The sequence below is a fragment of the Paroedura picta genome, chromosome 11, assembly GCF_049243985.1.
Source record: "Paroedura picta isolate Pp20150507F chromosome 11, Ppicta_v3.0, whole genome shotgun sequence".
In the NCBI taxonomy this organism is placed as follows: domain Eukaryota; kingdom Metazoa; phylum Chordata; class Lepidosauria; order Squamata; family Gekkonidae; genus Paroedura; species Paroedura picta.
In genome coordinates this window covers 22,998,725-23,017,553 of record NC_135379.1, presented here as the reverse complement: position 1 = coordinate 23,017,553, position 18,829 = coordinate 22,998,725, and the positions used below count along the sequence as shown (strand labels likewise).

General features: G+C 41.5%; 1 protein-coding gene across 1 annotated transcript in view; it reads right to left on the bottom strand.

The window, feature by feature from the left end:
• The window catches only part of NXPH1 (neurexophilin 1), a 174,659-nt gene that overhangs the window by 50,003 nt on the left and 105,827 nt on the right, over positions 1-18,829 (bottom strand). The window lies entirely within an intron of this gene.

The window sequence follows — 18,829 nt, the reverse complement described above, 5'->3', positions numbered from 1 at the left end:
TTAGTTATTGAGACATGTATTGGTTTTATACATAATTTCTTGCTACTGGATTTCAGTGCATAGGCATAATATCTACATCAATACAAATAAACCTAAGGATTTGCAGGGCCCTAGCAGAAGACAATTGTGGTGGGAGCAGCCAGAATGATGGCAGACAGTGGAAAGGGGTGTCACTCCAAGTCTCCATAAAGAGGGAAAAGGAAGGAGGATAGAGGCTATGGCCCCGCTCCATGGGGGGAGGCACTGTGCAGGGCCCCTGGAAATGTGGGGCCCATAGCACATTCTACCTGTGCTACATGGATAAACTGGCCCTTGCCAGGAATGGCAAGGATCATTTTAAGGATCAAGAGTGGTGATTTTTGTTGAAATCCTGCTTGGGAATGGGGGCTCATTCCTCCTTCCGAGGCCATTTTCAGACACTGAAATTGTTCCCCTGGGGAGTTAAACAACTCTGGAGCAGCAGGTGGAGTATTTAGAGCACAAGCTGTTCCAGGGCCTGCAAGGAGGAGCTCTTCCGCCAGGCATTTGGTTGAGACCAGACATAACCAACAGCGACCAAGGGCCCCTGCTCCCCCCCCCCTCAGAACACCACCAATATAATCTGGACCTGTTTGTATTGTTGCACTGTTGTATTGTTTATTGGTTATACTACTATACTGTTATATGCTTACAATTATCAGTTATTATTCCACGGTTATTCAAATGTTTTATAGACTGTTCCATGTATTGTTCTTATGTTATTGTGTAAACTGCCCTGAGCCCCTGGGGAGGGCGGTAAATAAATAAACAAACAAACAAACAAACAAACAGGAAAACTCATTGTGAAACTGAAGGAAAAAGAGCCATTTCTGGATCCGCCCATTATTTTTGTACACTAGGATAGGTTGGGAAGGGATGCTGTTCACCTCTTGGTGCTGAACAGCATCAACCAAACTGCTAGTTGTTTGTATACCACACTGTGGGAGGGGAGGGGAGGGGAGGGGAGAAGCCTAGCAACTCTTAAACATAGTCAATATGTAGGCTATGATAAACAAAGCTGGCAAGAACATTAGCTGATTTGGGAATAAGGGTGGAATTGCCAAAAATGTTGATAGCCATGGGGCTGTCTTAATGCCAACCTAACATAAAAGAGTGAAGCTATGCAGATCAGCCATGTAATAAAGCTAATTTAACTCATGTTGCTTCATGCTGATTTTGAAGAGGTGCTCTTACAACAAAGGATACATACTCTATGCAGAATTAGATATGATACCCCTGTCTTAAATGAACATTCAAAATGGCTAACACATATCACAAAAATTCCCATATATGTGCACATGAAAGATATAATAAAGCCAACTGCAAAACAACTCTGAATTCACAATAAAATCAATGGCATAAATAACTATGATAAAATTCATTTTTAGTACTTCAGCTAAAGTTATACATCTTACTAAAGATCATACAGCCAATTGAACAATATATGTAGGTAATATATATAGTCTTGAAGTATTCAATTCAAGACTGAGAATGAAAATTTTTAAAAAGAACACATTCATACAAAAGGAAGGAAGTCATATGCGATATATTTCTTCTGAGTAACCTCAACCATTCTCATAAATATGAAGTTAGGTAGCAGGGAATTCATCTTGTGCCTGCCACCAGCTTGCCCCTGCAATCTGCTGAATGAAGGCAGAAGACAACTATATGGTTCAGTTAGTTTTATTTATTTAAGTGGCTGATTTATGTCATTGTTTATTTAAAGAAGAAGAAGAAGAAGAAGAAGAAGAAGAAGAAGAAGAAGAAGAAGAAGAGTTGGTTCTTATATGTCGCTTGTCTCTCCCCGAAGGAGTCGCCTTCCCTTTCCTCTCCCCACAACAGACACCCAGTGAGGTGGGTGAGGCTGAGAGAGCCCTGATATGACTGTTCGGTCAGAACAGCTTTATCAGTGCTGTGGCGAGCCCAAGGTCACCCAGCTGGTTGCATGTGGGGGAGTGCAGAATCAAACCCAGCTCGTCAGATTAGAAGTCCGCACTCCTAACCACTAAACCAAACTAGCTCTCAAATAAGCTATCTGTTTTAGGGTGGGCTGAATTAGGCAGCCAAACACATCTACATTTATGAGTGGATTCAACTCAGCTCAATTCTTCTGCTGGCTTAGTTTATCATTGCCCACACGTGAGAGGTATCAAGCCTAATGTGTCATGCAGCCGCTACCAGATTTGGAAGGATGCTCTTCTGCTGAAGGGCACTCTTTCAAGCTCACACCTTGAATAAAACTTTGTTGGTCTTAAAGGTGCTATCGGACTCAAATGTTGCTCTGCTACTTCAGAGCAACATGGCTAACCACCTGAATCTGACTCCCTCCCCAGGACACTCTTCCAGTCATTTTCCACATGAAACTTTTTTTTGTTTATTTTACCCCCACCATGTGTTTCCATGAGAACTCTATCACATTAAAATCATGGACAACCCTCCAGCAGACAGGAAGCACTGACGTATACAAGGGCATGAACTTCTGCACTCAGTGTTCAAATTTAGAGGTACACCTAGAGCCAGGCCACTCTATGATTGTAGAATAAAAATCTCTTTCCTCTGTACTTGTAAAGCCTCTGGCACTGGTTGGCTGAGCTGACCATTCCAAAGACTTGAGAACTGAGTAGGCAAAACATTTTACAGTCCGACGTCTATGAGTGAAGGAGAAACTGTCAGTTTGACTGGGAGTAAAGCCACACCATTGGAACCGTGTGTCATTTTTGGGCATCGCTAACATTCCTTCATACGGGAAAAAATATTTTCAGGAAGAAAGAAGTTCCTGTGTGCAGCCTATGCTTGCACTTGAGGTAACATCCTCCACAAGAATAGATTTAAAAACCCCCAAATCACCAACATCCCATATGCAGCTTGATAATCTTCAGTACAATGATACGGATAAACTTAGAAACACCATAAAAATGGAGACAAAAACATATACAAATGGCATGCACTTCACCACAGCTGCATTTGGAAGAGATTAAAGCTGCAATCAGGCTAAACGCTGCAAAAGGCACCTGCAATTATTGCTGTATAGAAGATTAAGCCTGCATTTATTTTGGGCCCAATTCTACATACAGGCTTTTAGTTTTCAACTCTCAGATAAATAACATATTGGAATGTGTATTTTCTTTAAAAAAAAAAAACCTTAGTAAAAAAATAACTAACATTGCTGCAGAAGTCAAAATGGTAATAGCAGACCATTCTGCCAAATCAGGAGACATTTCATGAATGGAATCAGTACCTTCTTTGCAGGCGTGCAAAGAAGCTCTGCCAGAAGAAAAGGAAACCGGACGTAAATAATCATGAACGATCAAGGTGGACTGGACTGAGATGTTATGCTACAGTGTTACGTGGTTATTTTTGCGTTTGCAAACTGTTGTAGGATCTCCAAATGAGTGGCAAGATTTAAACATTTGGAATAAATCAATCAAAAATAACCACCAAGCATCATCTCCTACAGATCCTCTTCCCATTTCAGTACTTGGGAGAAGGGACCCCAGAGTAGGCAAGGTACTTTGAAGCATATATCACTCCCTATATAAATATTAGGAGGCAAGCCCATTGCATTCAGGAATACCATGGGTGCTAGATTGGGTGGACTGGAAGAACTCTGCAGATGGGCTCTCCCTCCCCCAGGACCTGGAAAGGCTGCAGGCAGCTGTTAGGGAACTCACTGGCAAGGGCAGCTCTCACATTGCAGGGATCTGCAGCCTCTGAGCCTCCAAGGGAAGTGGAAGGAGAAAGGGGTGGTCAAGGATGAAGGATGGAAGGTGATTGGCTGGCTGCTGGACAGTCAGGAAAGCCGGTTGGAGGAGGAGGCATTCAGGGGCGGGACAGCCACCCTGAGTGGTTGTTAAGCGCTGAGTGGCACTTAATTCATGAGACACGCTCCTCCTCCAAGGCCTTACCAGAAATATATTATGCGGAACAGATGTTTCAAAGTTCCTTGTCTACTCTGGAGTCCCTTGTCCCTTCAGGCATGAAATAATTCTCAGGGAAGATCACATCTCTTTTAGAGCCCAATTAAATCAACAAAGGTCCATACTTTAAATTAAATAGCAACACAACAACCAAATGTCAGAACCATATATTGGAGAGCAGAGCTGTGGCAAAAAAAAAAAAGAACCCAGAAAAGGAAGACCAAAGGGAGGAGCTACAGAACACCACAAACTGGTAACTCATCAGCCCGAGAAAACAACAGTGTTTTCATCTGTCAGCAAAAAGCTCAGAAGAGGGGCCAGATAAAGAGAATACAGGGAGAGAATGCCACAAGAAAGGTTCCACTGGAGAGAAAGCCCTGTCTAACTTCGGAAGATGGAGACGCTCGAAGGAAGGCCTCTGACAGTGATCTCAACAATCAAGCAGTTATACCAGAGCAGGTGGTCCCTGGTCCCATAATTAAGGGAATGATGGATAGAACTGCCAATTAGCTGGAGGTGGAGCAGATTGGCCTGTTTCCGTCTCTTCAATAGTTATTCAATAGATGTACAAAAATGAGCACAGAATCCTTTCAGTAGTACAGAGCTAAAGATTACCTGTTGACTTCTGCAGATCAAGCTGCTCTTAAAGGGCAAGATAACTTGGCAGTCATAGAGAAGAGGAAATAGTCTCAGCTACTGAGACTTTGATCAACTCATTGACCTCTGAGGCTGTATCTTTCTGGCAGCACCCTGAGTGATGCTAGCAGGTACCAGGAGAACTGCACATGCACGAACTGAACACGCAAGATCCAGCTAACTTTTAAAATGAGTTTTACTGCAACCTTCTTGCTGCTTTAAGCAGATTTGTTGCCTTGAGATTGCATTGGGAAAGAAAGGTGGGGTATCAAATGAATGCTTGCTGTAAGACTCTGGCAGCAGCAAGTATACCATTGCAGTCCAAAGACCTGCAGCACACCCTGCACAAATGGCGACTGACCAACCTGAACACAGCACATCAGCCAAGTGCAACTTCCCACCCCCAAGGCTTTAAAAACTTCCTGGTTTTGTGGCCTGCCTTAGAATCCAAACATCTCATAGCAGCTGGTAGACCGCAATAAATTGTCAATCAACTGTGTCTAGTTTGGTGTGTCACAAGTTGTTCATGCCTGACCCTTGGGGTGACGCCCTCCAGCGTTTTCATGGCAAACTCAATACGGGGTGGTTTGCCAGTGCCTTCCCCAGTCGTTACCGTTTTACCCCCCAGCAAGCTGCGTCCTCATTTTACCGACCTCGGAAGGATGGAAGGCTGAGTCAACCTTGAGCCAGCTGCTGGGATCGAACTCCCAACCTCATGGGCAGACAGCTTCAGACAGCATTTCTGCCACTTACCACTCTGCGCCACAAGAGGCTCTTTTTGCTGTGGCAAAAAACTCCTCCTTAAAAACGATCACAGATAACCCAGCAACTTTAAGGCCCCTTTTCCTGAGTTACACTGGTTTCCTGGGAGATTCAGTTCAATATTTTTTCAGAAGGGTTTTGTGACAACCAGTCCCTGGATATGCCTTGAAAGTGGACTTCTAATCCTTAAGAATTTATTGAATGGATACCACTTCCTTCTGAGTCAGCACACCCAGGAGCAGGCTTGTGTAGGCTGCCTACTCCTGAGATACGGAGTATACCAACAATAATTTGTCTTCTACGTCTTAAATTCAAAGTGATCTCATTTTCTAATAATAAACCTATCTTTACCTACAGCTCTAATTTGCTCCAGATTTGAACCCTCTGCACTTAAATGCTGTGTTGTGTTGCACACTACTAGTAAACAAATATTTTAGCTTTATAGAAGAAATTGAGGCAGTCCCAAGTGCCTAGCCATCAGAAAGAAAAGTATTGAGTATTAATTATTAAGTGCTCATTTGGAGTAAGTACAGCCAATTACCACGGTTTAAGTGATTTTTATGCATTTTAACAGGGAGCTCTCAGAGAGCATGAGGCTATTTGGCCCAGCTTTTCTACAAAGCAAAATAAACCCTGCTGTTCCTGGAAGCAAACTTCAAAAGGCCAAGCCTAGAGAAATGTGGTTCTCTTCTGTTCTGTGCCCAACTTTCTCTGTCCTGAAGCACAACATTATAGGGGGCCGAAGAACAGACGGCACAGTCAGAGGATCAATAAATTACAAAGCAAATGACCCCTGTTGGAGAGGAATACGGAGCTTTACAGGCAAAACTTGAACAGCAAATGGGATTGAAGCTCCCACAGGGAGGTTTCCCAGATCACAGTCAAGCATTCCCCGCCAGTATCCACTTCTCCCCTGCAATATGTGAAGCAGCTCTGTCTTTCTTTGATCGCATTCACAGCTGTACACTGGGCCAGTTCCCCATAATACATTTCTGTAGCATGCACATGATGGGGGGGGGGGCATGCATATTAAGAGCAGAACTACTGCAGAGCCATTATTGTGATAGACAGGGTTGCCAACCTCCAGGTGGTAGCTGGGGATCTCCTGGGATGACAGGTGATCTCCAGTTCACCTGCAGAAAATGGTCACTTTGGAGAAAATGGTCACTCTGCAATTATATCCCATTGAAGTCCCTTCTTCCCCACACCCCAGCCTCTTCAGAGTCCACTCCTAAAATCTCCAGGTATTTCCCAACCTGGAGCTGGCCCCTCTCATGAGCAAAGATGATGCTCTTTCCCAGACTTAGTCTCTGGGTCTGCTATGTCAAGAGGGAACATGGCATGGGATGAGCGGGGGGGGGGGAGTTTGAATGCTTTCTTCTCATGCCATTTCCCTGCAGAAAATTAACACCCCAAGTAGCTTTTTACCAACATTTGGGGAAATATAGCATTTGTAAACTTCCTCAGGTGGTGATGAAAGCAACTGGAGGGGGACTAACACCCCCTCCGTTCAGATGGCATTCTCAGCACATGTATGTTGAAAAGTGTGTGTGGGGGGTTAAAAACTGTGTAACTACATTAATTGGGGATGCTCTGCATTTCAAAATTAACAGCCTTTCTGTTTCCATGCATAACTACATGTTTTGATTTCCCTTTTGTACCCTGAAGCTGTCAGTCCGTATTTTCACATCGTTTTCGGTTTCCTCCTGCCACATTTTCCCGATTATATTTACACAATGTCTAATGCTCATTTTGCCTCTGTTGCATATAAATGGCATTAAAATGAAGTATGATGTCTACCAAAGAAACAAGCAAAGTGAGAATGCCAGCAGTGAACCTGATGTAAATGAGAACATCCCTATCGATATATCCTGAGGTGACCAGATTTTAACATTGGTAAAGCGGGACACCATTGACCGGGGGAGGGGGGTCTTGATTAAAAATTTGGCCTCTATGGAGCAACAAAAATTTTCATAGAACACTTAGAATGCAAAAATAGTATTGTAATATATATATTTTTAATTTCAACATAAGTACAATTTGCTAGGTGCCCCCAGATGTCCCTCCAAAAATGGGACAATCTGGTCATCTTAATATATCCTTATCTATTATATGTGTGGGCAGAGTTGGGGCCATACTTACAGAACTGTCTTTTGTAAACCACTACAATGGAATTGCAAAAAGCATTAACTTGAAGCCTTCCAGTAGCAAAGTGGTCTTCAAGATATAGAAGTGTACAGGCAGAATTTAATTCAAGTAGCTTTGAGCGGTAGGAAAAATAAATGACAGCACCCCCAAGAGGTAGACTGAACTAAATGTGCCTTCTATCAACATTTGGTCAAATTACTTACATGGTACTGTCTCTGCAACCGTAAGTAGTTCCAAGCTAAGTCAATTCAAATCTAAGAATGGAACTTATCCAGGGGAATTTATCTATGCAGTCTGGAGATCAGTTGTAATCCCAAGAGATCTCCAAACCCCAGCTTGAGGCTAGAAACCCTATTGAAGATGATGATGAGCATGAAGATGGACTTCTAGGTAGATACAATTGCATGCTTGAATGCTTGGCCAGCTTCCTCGTGTGCATTTTTCTAGCTGGATCACAGTGTAACTATTTAACAGGTACACTGTGAAGTGCGGAACGCCCATTTAAATCTTGCTGAGCTCTTCTCCATCTTTTTGAATAGATGGAACAATCGTACAACATGCCCCCCTCCTCTTATGTGTTCGATATTTATTACCAGGCTGTTTGGGGCTTTAATGATTTGAAATCTCATACATATTTAAGTGTGTGTGTTTTATTTTCAAAGCATTTCAGTTTGCCTCTAATTGACTCCACAGGCCATCTTTAAATGAAAAATTCTCAGTTATTACATTATCCCCCACACATACACACAAAGACACAGACATTCAAAATTTGCTTTTAAGATAAGATTTGCCTACTACAAGTGTTAATATGATGCTACGTTTGTGTAGGCGACGTAACAGGAACACACAGGAAATAATAAATCAGGGGGAATTACCACTATGTTTTGTGATCTTGTTTAAGAATAAATGTAATGCACAACTGCAAATTGAATACATCTTAAGCAAGGATCCCAAGTGTTTCAAACAATGCGGCTTCTCCTAACTGACCAACTTTTTTTTTTCTGCACTGGGCAAATTTTTGCTGTCCCTCTATTGCCACAGAAGTTAGTGGCTTGAATACGAAGAGCCACAAGCAGAGTTCCACCTGTGTAATGGGACTTTCCTGCCTTTCCCTGACACAAAGCCCTTCCTGAAGGTCAAACACAGTGACATGAAATGCAAGGTTGCATGAAAAGGGAGGAGAATCAGAAGCAAGCAGAGAAGCCACCTTGCAGGGCCAGTGAGAGCCAACATGTACTTATTCATTATGTAAAACAACCAGATCCCTCCTTTCCACACAGCTGAGGATCTCCAGGTAGGAAATGACAATTAAAAAGGAATTAAAGCTAACTTTTTCGAAACACGTATTTATAAAAACCAGCAGAAGGAAGCCAGTAAGGAAATGCCAGCTGATACAGAAAAGTCTTCACCCACTGGTAGAAGACAATACTCAAGGGGGATAGATGAAACTTACTGGGGAGGGAATTCCATAATTTTCATGGGTGACCAAGAAGACTCTTACTCAGGTTGCCATCTGTCTAGTCTCAGATCCTGGGGGCAACCAAAGTGGAGTTCCGGAATACCACAGATTAAGATCCTTCCGGTGCTCCATTTCTCACAATGGCAGGGCTGGATGTGTTTCAAAGTTACTCTTTGTAATTTTTGCTCATGTTTTTAAACCAAGGATAATATGTCTTCAATATGTCAACCTGCCTGATAATTCACATGCCCTGGACATTAGAATTTATGGCATCCAAATGTTCTCCTTGCTGAGATATTTAAAAGTAATCACCAAAGGCACATGAAATATTGTGGATGCAAAAAGGAGGAATGACTGTGCATGTAAAAATCTTTGTCCTGGCATTCTACCACAATTCTTTCTGTATTTTTCAGTGGACTTTCATTCCCATTTGTATCAGAGCAGTGTCATTTCAACAAATACACTAGACACTGGAATCTAATGCCGTGTTCTTAGGGAAAATGACTATCACAAGAGCAGAAGCTAAAACTGGTATTCATCCAGTTGGGGAGAAAGAAGTGACACTAACACTTTCTGTTTTCATTGTGATGTTTCGATAGCTATCTTGCGGGTCCCTTCAGATGTCATAGTCATGCTTAAATTTGGAGCAATTTTCTAAGGCTGCGAAAACAAGTCTGATAAAAATGTGATCCTGCCAGAACTTGGAATATTAGAAAATCTTGAAAGATTGCCAAGTCTGGCATTTTGCCTGCACTGCCTCGGGCTCTAGAGAAGCAATGTACGCTAAAAATAGTTGCAGGAGCCAAAATGTGTTTAGAGTAGAGTTCTCTTCTCTTTTTGAAAGCATTTATCAATGCCCTGAAAATACTACTAGCCTCTCATGCAACAAAGCCTTCTGTGACTCTAAAGTGAAAATAATTTCTGGAAAACCACATACTCCACATGTGATTAACGGGAAAATGAAGACATTCCAAAATCTTCAGGTTGCAAACATCAGCTGTAAAGGTAAAGGTAAAGGTATCCCCTGTGCAAGCACCGAGTCATGTCTGACCCTTGGGGTGACGCCCTCCAGCGTTTTCATGGCAGACTCAATACGGGGTGGTTTGCCAGTGCCTTCCCCAGTCATTACCGTTTTACCCCCCAGCAAGCTGGGTACTCATTTTACCGACCTCGGAAGGATGGAAGGCTGAGTCAACCTTGAGCCGGCTGCTGGGATTGAACTCCCAGCCTCATGGGCAAAGCTTTCAGATGGCTGCCTTACCACTCTGTGCCACAAGAGGCTCTCATCAGCTATAAGAGGTAGCAAATGATGTCAAAACATTTTCTCCGGGCATCAAAGCAATGAGGGCTTGCTATGGTGTAAACTCCATGGAATTTACTTCAGAGCTCACATGCTTAGGCTGGTGCTGCATGTCACCTAATTTGTATCCCCCCCCCCCCAATATTATACCTTCTCACTGGAAACATTCCAGCATGTAATATGCTTGAGAGAGATGCCACTGCAACCCAGGAAGGTAGAAGGAAATCTGAGACAACTCTTAATCAAGCCCAGCATACAGCAGGAGACTACTTGCCTTTTCAGCCTGGATCCTGGAAAGGCAAGAAGTCGCATTCCGTATAAGGAGAAAACACTGTCCCAAAATACTGTTGTGTGCTAACAGAGGTATCAAAACCCACAGGAAACAGGCCACTTCTTTCTCTGAGCTGCAGATTTTGAAGGAAAATCTGTCTGACTTTTCTCATTTTGCCAATTGTCCTGGTCCTGGTATACTTTAAGGAGGGACACTTGTTTCGTTACAAGCCCCAGTGTGTTTTCTCACATGCATCTATGATATTTTCCTCCAAACACACTGTGTTCCTGATTTTGTAATCCTGCCTTAAAGCTACATGAAACAGGCAGTGGTTTTTGTACTTGGGGTGTTTTAGAACCTGAGAGGCTTTTGTTGTGATGCTGGTGAAAGGAACGGAAATAAACTGATGTCTAAACAAGCCATTTTACCTCATGAAGTGTTCAATGGTCTAACATGAAAAAAACTAGTGTTACCACAGCATGAACAGAATTCTGGCGGTTTTGACCCGGAATGTCATAGACTAAGACGCATTTTGGTATTCTGACTGAAAGTATTGTGTTCAGAACCTTCTTTGACATAGAAATAAACAAGAGCATGGAATATCAGCTCTTGCTATTGGCAGGTAGTGCATAGCCCCTGGGCTGGCAACCAGACCTCTTGCTGGCTGTCTGCTTTGTTCAGAGCAGCAATGGGAGAAAAACCAAAGGCAACAGTGTTGCCAATATAACTATGTAACTTCCAGGAAAAACCTCTAGGAATCTCTGGAACCTTCCACTGGCCAGCTGATGGGGTCTGTTAGCAGGGGATTCCCACCTCCACCAGGGGGGTCTGGCAACCCTAGTAGTTGCATGTGTAAAACTATGATTCATTTAGGCCAAGGAATTAATTGAAAGGATTCTACATGATCTACCACTTAACCGTGGAGTCTATTTGGGTATCCAATGGCAGCCCCTATACCCCTGGGGGAAAACTAGTCCTAAATATTGGGGGACTCTACATCCCTTGAAGAGGAAAAGCTGCCAGTTGAAAAGAAGAACCAGCAAACCCCAACCACCACCATCACTATGCATGTCCTGAATAATTTTGAGGAGGTCTTCATGCCTCTCTGGATCTCTAAATCAAGTTTCAAAGTTTCAAGTCGCTTTTGTTCCATTCTTTTCAGTTGGACCAGATCAGCATAAAGTCCTGTATTTCATTTTTCATCAGACTGAAGATCAGGATTCCCCAGCACTGATGCCAGTACTGAACATTGCACTGAATGACACATGTGATTAGGTCCTTCCTGCACTTCTCATTCTGTTACAGGCACCTTTTCCTCAAGGAATGCTTAATAATATGACCAAGAAACCAGCATTCCTCATTATATCACAGTCTGTAGACTGCTGTTCTTCGTCATTCTATCTTGCATGAAACTATTATCTGTCTATTCCTCCCGGGATTGGTGGGGTGTGTGATCATCCAGGCGCTTAGAGTTAGCAATCCATGTGTGAACGATCTTCATTGCTACTGGCAAAAAAGTTGTCAGTATCAAACGGTGCCACAGTTCCTTCACTCAGGAATTTGCAGGCTACAAGTTACCTATAACTGTTCCTGGACTCCTTCCTGGTTTTTAGTGTTATGCTTATGTATTCTGTTGAATGACCATTTATACTAGATTTTAAATTGGATTTAATTTTGAAATGTTTTAATAGCTGACATTGGCCACCTTGGGGACCCTATTAGTGGGGAAAGACATCATAGACATGTTTTAAGTAACTGAAATATTTTTTCAAGTGATGAGCTAGAAAAAATAATCTAAGGGTCGTTTCAAAAATTCACAGGGCAATCCAGTGTCAAGTCACTCTAGTCAGGTCTAAACTGTATCTTAGAACAGGGGTAGTCAACCTGTGGTCCTCCAGATGTCCATGGACTGCAATTCCCATGAGCCCCTGCCAGTGTTTTCTGGCAGGGGCTCATGGGAATTGCAGTCCATGAACATCTGGAGGACCACAGGTTGACTACCCCTGTCTGAGAACATCAAATAGGGAGTCTAAACACTAAAATTCAGAGAAATAGATTCCATATAAATTAATAAACATGAGCTATTTTGCAGTCCTTATGCCTTCAAGCTGACTTCAAGTTGGTTTGGATCCCAAATTCCTAATCAAAATATCTAAAAGATAATTTCAGTAACAAGGAGTCACAGGCATGCTTTCAGAAACAAGCCACAGATTAAACAATGCAATAGATTGCTTCAAAAGTTAGCTGTCTTTGTAGGTTATTTTTATAAACAGTGAATATAGGACTAGACTCCTTGACTCTCTGTTATGGAAGGAAAGAGTAAACCAGCCTGCTTCATGTTGTGCTGTGCTTCAGGAGCACATTAAATAGCAGCACAGTAGCACAAGAACAATACAATGGTTTGGTGTAGTAAGGGATCCATCAAAACAAGGACATTCTTTTACAAAGCATTAACCTTACCAAGGAATTGAGAATTGCTGGAGTGACAGTTTGCATGCCTTATGTTATGTGTTAGATAATGCATTAAGTGCCTGATCCAGCATGAAATATCCATGGCTTTCTGAACCAGGCAAGCCCTGGATGCTGTTTCCACAGCAGGCTAGCTGGTGATTTCATAGGAAAGGTCACACTGTTTCAGAAAACAAATGGCAAAAATACCTCAAGTGAGACTTGTTTCATTTGGCTCCCTGCCTCCGTTTCCTGCCTCCCCCTGGTTTCCAGACACTCTTTCCCCCCTTAGGTCCTTATGAGTTACAACTGGCCTAGGGCAGTCTATTATCTCTGCCCTTCTCATCACTGTCTCTTTTCGTCTTTCTCATTCCCCTGGATTCTGTACTACTCTTTGACAACTCTACACTTGCTGCTATCTCCGGCTTTTTCACAGAAACACAGTTGACATCCTACATCCAGAAATCTTGACTGGCATGAAATGCTTTCACAAGAAAGGGAGCGTTCACATCCCGAGACATGGTCAGTGTAAAGAAACATCTCTCCAGGGATTTCTTTGTATTTTACTTTTATCACTTTGCTGTTCCATTACACTAAGTTGCTAGTAACTTCTGACTGCCAAGTTTCAAAGTCCAGATATCAAATTACCAGTAGACACAAAAGAGCTATGAGCAAACCATAAGAACCTTTTGAAACTGAGGTCATTTAATATTGTTAAATCAGAAGAACTAAGGGTGACATAGTAATATATAAGATATAATATATATTTCTATGGTTAATTAACCAGAGTTCAGAACTGACCTCTAAGTCTAAGGGTTCTCCTTAGGTGCACAAACCCTTTTAAATAGAATTAGGAACATTTTATTTTTAGTTGCAAATTTCCTCAAAATCCATAGTGACCCAGTGAAAATTCAGTCAATTTCCCTAGTTATTAATCAGGGATGGGCACAAACAAAAAAGGTTAGTTTGATTCAGGGTTTGGGGAGGCCCACAAACCAAACTCCAAACAGAACTGACCCAAATGAACTCCACCCAAACCCAACCTGTTGGGAAAGTTTGGTCCCCGTCCCCCCCAAACCAAACTACCCTGGAAGGGAGTTGCCTTCCACCTTTCTCCCAGTCAGTCAGAAATTTATTCACAGTCATAGACCAATAGTCATAGTACAGACATAATATAGATAAGATAAAATGTACAAATAGGAGCAATCTAATGGTATCCTCATGAAATATAACATTTATATGGTATTAATAAAAATGACTAAAGGACTTTAGGATTTTATAAAACAGCATCCTTCAGTCTTGTGTATCATAGGCTAAAAACAATAAAATTGCTAAAAGGATCCATTTTAAGTTGTTACAGATATTTCTTGTTTCAGTGCTTACAGATTAATAACCCATTTCTTTCTGATTATAGTAGGTAGCCAGGCAAATCTAGCAATATTTATTGTAAGATCTTTATTCATGTCTGATAGTAGAAGTTGAAAGCATTGTTTCCTCAAGCCTTGAGGACTCTCAGAAAGCATTGTTACTGTTACTGATACTCCAGCTTGTATTTGGCTGTATAATTTACACTCAAATGCTCTCTGTTTGGCCTTCTTAACACATGCATACACAGTCTGCAGTTGGTAGACTATTAAATCTCCTTCTCAGATAAGCCAAGGGTAGGGTGTTATGGCGGAGAAGAGTAACAGATCTTCTATATTCAGGGTTCGTAATGTTGATTAAGTATGACACCAGATAATCTCTGTTGAATTGATATTTCCTGAAAACTGAGCAGAGGACCCTATGCCACTCAGCTGCTAAGTTTAACAGCCAAGCCAGCCAAAAATCTGGTAAATGTTTGGGGAAGATGACTTCCTTGAACTTCAGTTCCCAAGTTCCAAATCAATCCAAGTTTGGTCCAAATTTTGGCTTGTGAGCCAGTTCTTGACCATTCCTATTATTAATGCAGTGGTCTTAGATTGACTTCATACGTGGACAGACAGAGAGAGACAGACAGAGGGACAGAGACAGAGAACTCCATATCCCTACCAAGTGGAAAAGAAAAAAATAACCCTTGATATTGTACTGCAAAATGAAATATCTACAAGATCCAAAGCTATGCAAGAGGAGGGACTCGCATACATTTTAACAACAGGCAGTTGAATCAAACATCATTTTATGTATGGTAAACCTTCTATAGCTTATGGCAGTAAACTCCAACCTCTCTGTGGTACAGCAAACTATGATAGGACAACCATTGGGTTCTGGGGTTGAGCTTAGAACTGGACAAACAATAGAACAGAGGAACAAAGCCACTGGACCTATCTAGTGGGGTCTACAGCTGGGGAACACCCTCTGACAGTCCATGCTCCAGGAAAAATGAAAGAAAAGATGGACAATTAGGTGGGATTGTGACAAAACTAACAGGAATAAAGACACTGAAAGTTCAGACTCAAATGTCATCAGTGGCATCCATTATGCTGAATCCTAAGTGTGGCAAGGTGCCCCTGCCCCTAGAAATACCCACAGTAGTCAAGGAAGTTCAGCCCATCAGCACCATCAAAAGTTATCCTTTACTGTAGAAAATAAAAGGGCAAACTATGTCCACATTCACTAATATGGTATCATTTATTAAGATGGTAGAATCTGAAGAGATTTAATTCAGATCTACTCCTCCAGAATCCTTCTGCTTCTATGAACAACATGATAGGAATTTAATACACTTGCAAAGTGAAAAATCTCATTTCCTGCATACTCTGCAAAGCAGGCATGCCTTAAGAGCAATCTACATTTCACCTGATATTATAACACTCCCTGTAGTTCAAAGGTAAACACTGAGATGAGTGGAAAATAATGAATTTTGTCTTATATTCAGATTAATCGAAAAGCTGAGTCCTAAAACAACATTGTGAGCTGGTGACATACCTCTATCATGATGTTTTAAAAATCTTTCTCTGGGTTCTCACTGTTCTAAGTACCCTCATCATGAAGAACCTGTGTGCAGTTAATGTGTAGATGATAGGGTATTTAACTGATCTATCAATTTTAGAATTTTTTAGAATGGTAGAGGACAGGAAGGCCTGGAGGATCATTGTCCATGGGGTCGCGATGGGTCGGACACGACTTCGCACATAACAACAACAATCAATTTTAGTTGATTATTTTTTCAACTAATTAATTACGAGCTAAATTTGTAAGTTATTAAAGTTTTGATATAGATGTTTTTTGGTATATGGAAGAAAGTGAGATGTAATTTACCATTTAAATTTTTTAACAATTGGTTCAATTCAGATATTTCACTATACCCATGATTCTGGAAATTTACCTGTCATTGAAACAATGTTTGAATGGCCAACCCAGAATCAGGGGTCATTTGCAAACCATGATTTTGGTTAAATAAAATGTGGAATGGTATACCTACACTCATAGGTCCTCCAACAGAAGCTGCTGCATCTAGACAAAGAAAATTGCTGACTGGAGGAACAATAAAGGCAAATGTGCAAGTCTAATAACTGATTTAAATTCTTTTAACTGAAAGTTTGGAATTTCAAACTATTATTTCAATTCTAATCTACAGGCAATTTGTTCTTATTTTTTTGTGTTAGAGTTGCATACAAAAATGACAGTTTGCTTGAAAAGGGTCTCCTTAAATTTCAACTCTGTCAATTAAAATCCTGCCTCAATTATGTTTGAAACATAGCACCGAGTCATGCCTGACCCTTGGGGTGACGCCCTCCAGCGTTTTCATGGCAGACTCAATACGGGGTGGTTTGCCAGTGCCTTCCCCAGTCATTACCGTTTACCCCCCAGCAAGCTGGGTACTCATTTTACCGACCTCGGAAGGATGGAAGGCTGAGTCAACCTTGAGCCGGCTGCTGGGATTGAACTCCCAGCCTCATGGGCAAAGCTTTCAAACAGCTGCCTTACCACTCTGCGCCACAAGAGGCTCTTCAATTATGTTTAGCCCCTATTAATTAATTAATGGACCTATCAAGTACAAAAGAAGAGCTCTGGCTGAATCAGACCAGTTTTCCATCTAGTCCAGCATACAGTTTCAAACTGTGGCAAATCAGATGCCCGGAAGAACAAGTCTCTCTCTCTCTCTCTCTCCCTCTCTCTCTCTCTCTCACACACACACACACACACACCACTGTTGCCTCCTACCATTGGATTTCTTTTAGTGAGTATGAATTAAATGAATTAAATATGAAGTCCTATACATCTTGAAAGCAAGGCCTTCAAGGCCTTTGAACTTACTGTGATTTACTTACAAGCAAACATGTATAAAATTATACTGTAAGGACTGAAACCCTCGTAAGTAGTCATTGAGGATAGCTTTGAAATTTAACATTAATTGTAATTGTAGTGTTTCTATATTGGAATTTATAACCAAAATATTATCATGTCCTCTCTCTGTAAAAAAGAAAAGCCTTTTGGTTCATTCCTCTCACACATAGCCACTTCCACCACATGTGCAGTGCTATTCCATGTGTATTTACACTGTCGTAATCATTTACCTCCTTGATTTTCCAACAGGAATTATTAAAAAGAAAAATGTTCAACAATTGGTGGATCAATCCTTTCCTTCTGCAATCTGGATTGACTCCAAGTAAGTGTTGCGTTTTGAGTGTTCTACTATACACTGGTTCAGTTCCTGGATCACAGTCGTCAAATCTTCTCTCCTCTCACTTCTTCACATCTGTATCTCAAATGTGAATGAGTAATATAATTTCAAGAGTTACGGTCAACTAAAGTGATCAGGACAACAAGGTGTGAAATAATATGTAACATTTTCTTGTTATAAGGGCATTTACAATGAAATCCTTTGTAGAGATACTCTAGTCTATGGCTTTACACTGGAGCATCTCAGCATAGTATTGCACTACTCGAGAGTCACATTTCTGTTGTGTACTTCCATGCATTCCTGAAGGGCTGAATGCTTATTTTATATGGGACTTCTCTTTCAAAACAAAGTGTCTGATTCCACACACATTTATACATATGCAGTTTGTTTGATAACTTGCCTCATAATTACAGCCTGTTCTTCCTCTAAATGCAGTATTCAGATTTGAAACAAGGTGGTAAAATATGTGTTTTCTAGAATCTAAGGTGGGGCAAGAATTTAGTGCAAACATCTGAAAAAAAATATATCATAGAGAACTATTTTATGCTTTCCGCCAACAGCAGCATGTTGTTGCAGAGCCATCTCCTTTACAGTAGCTGGTACCACTTTTATCCACCCTCAAGGAAGTATTTAAACCTCCCAGAAAAACTTGACACACTAAACTTGATTCACAACTATCAGCCAGGAGAGGCAAAGTTCAAGGCTAAATGTAGCAGCCAGCATACTTACAAGTAGCTTGTCCACTTCATCAGCCCTCCATGAAACTAGGGCCAGACTACAGTCTGATAGCACTCTGAAAATGAACTAAATTACCCACAGAAGACAAGTCACAGTGGATGAAAAAGGTTTTGACTGCAAAATGCCTTGCTAAGACCAATTCTGCATGAAGGCATAAAACTCATGCCACCTCCTGCTTGCAGACATGCACTTGGAAGCCATGCATTTGCAAGCTTTCTGATGGGAGACCCTTCCTGCGTTTTCCCACCACCTCATTGCAGCTTCTTGCTTCCTGATGATGCAGCAAAGAAAAACAACCGACACTTCTCCCCCCACTCCTTGGCTTGTCAATCACCGCAAGCCACCAATCCCATCACAGCAGTTGTTTTGGGGGCTCAAACTTCCTCCCCCTCCCCCCAAAATTAATTTGTTTAAGAAGTGCACTTCCACATTGCTATGGAGAAATGCCACAACATGAAAACATTTTTTAAAAAAACCTAACACTTCTGCGTTGGCACAGGCAACGACAATGATATGCCCCTTAGAT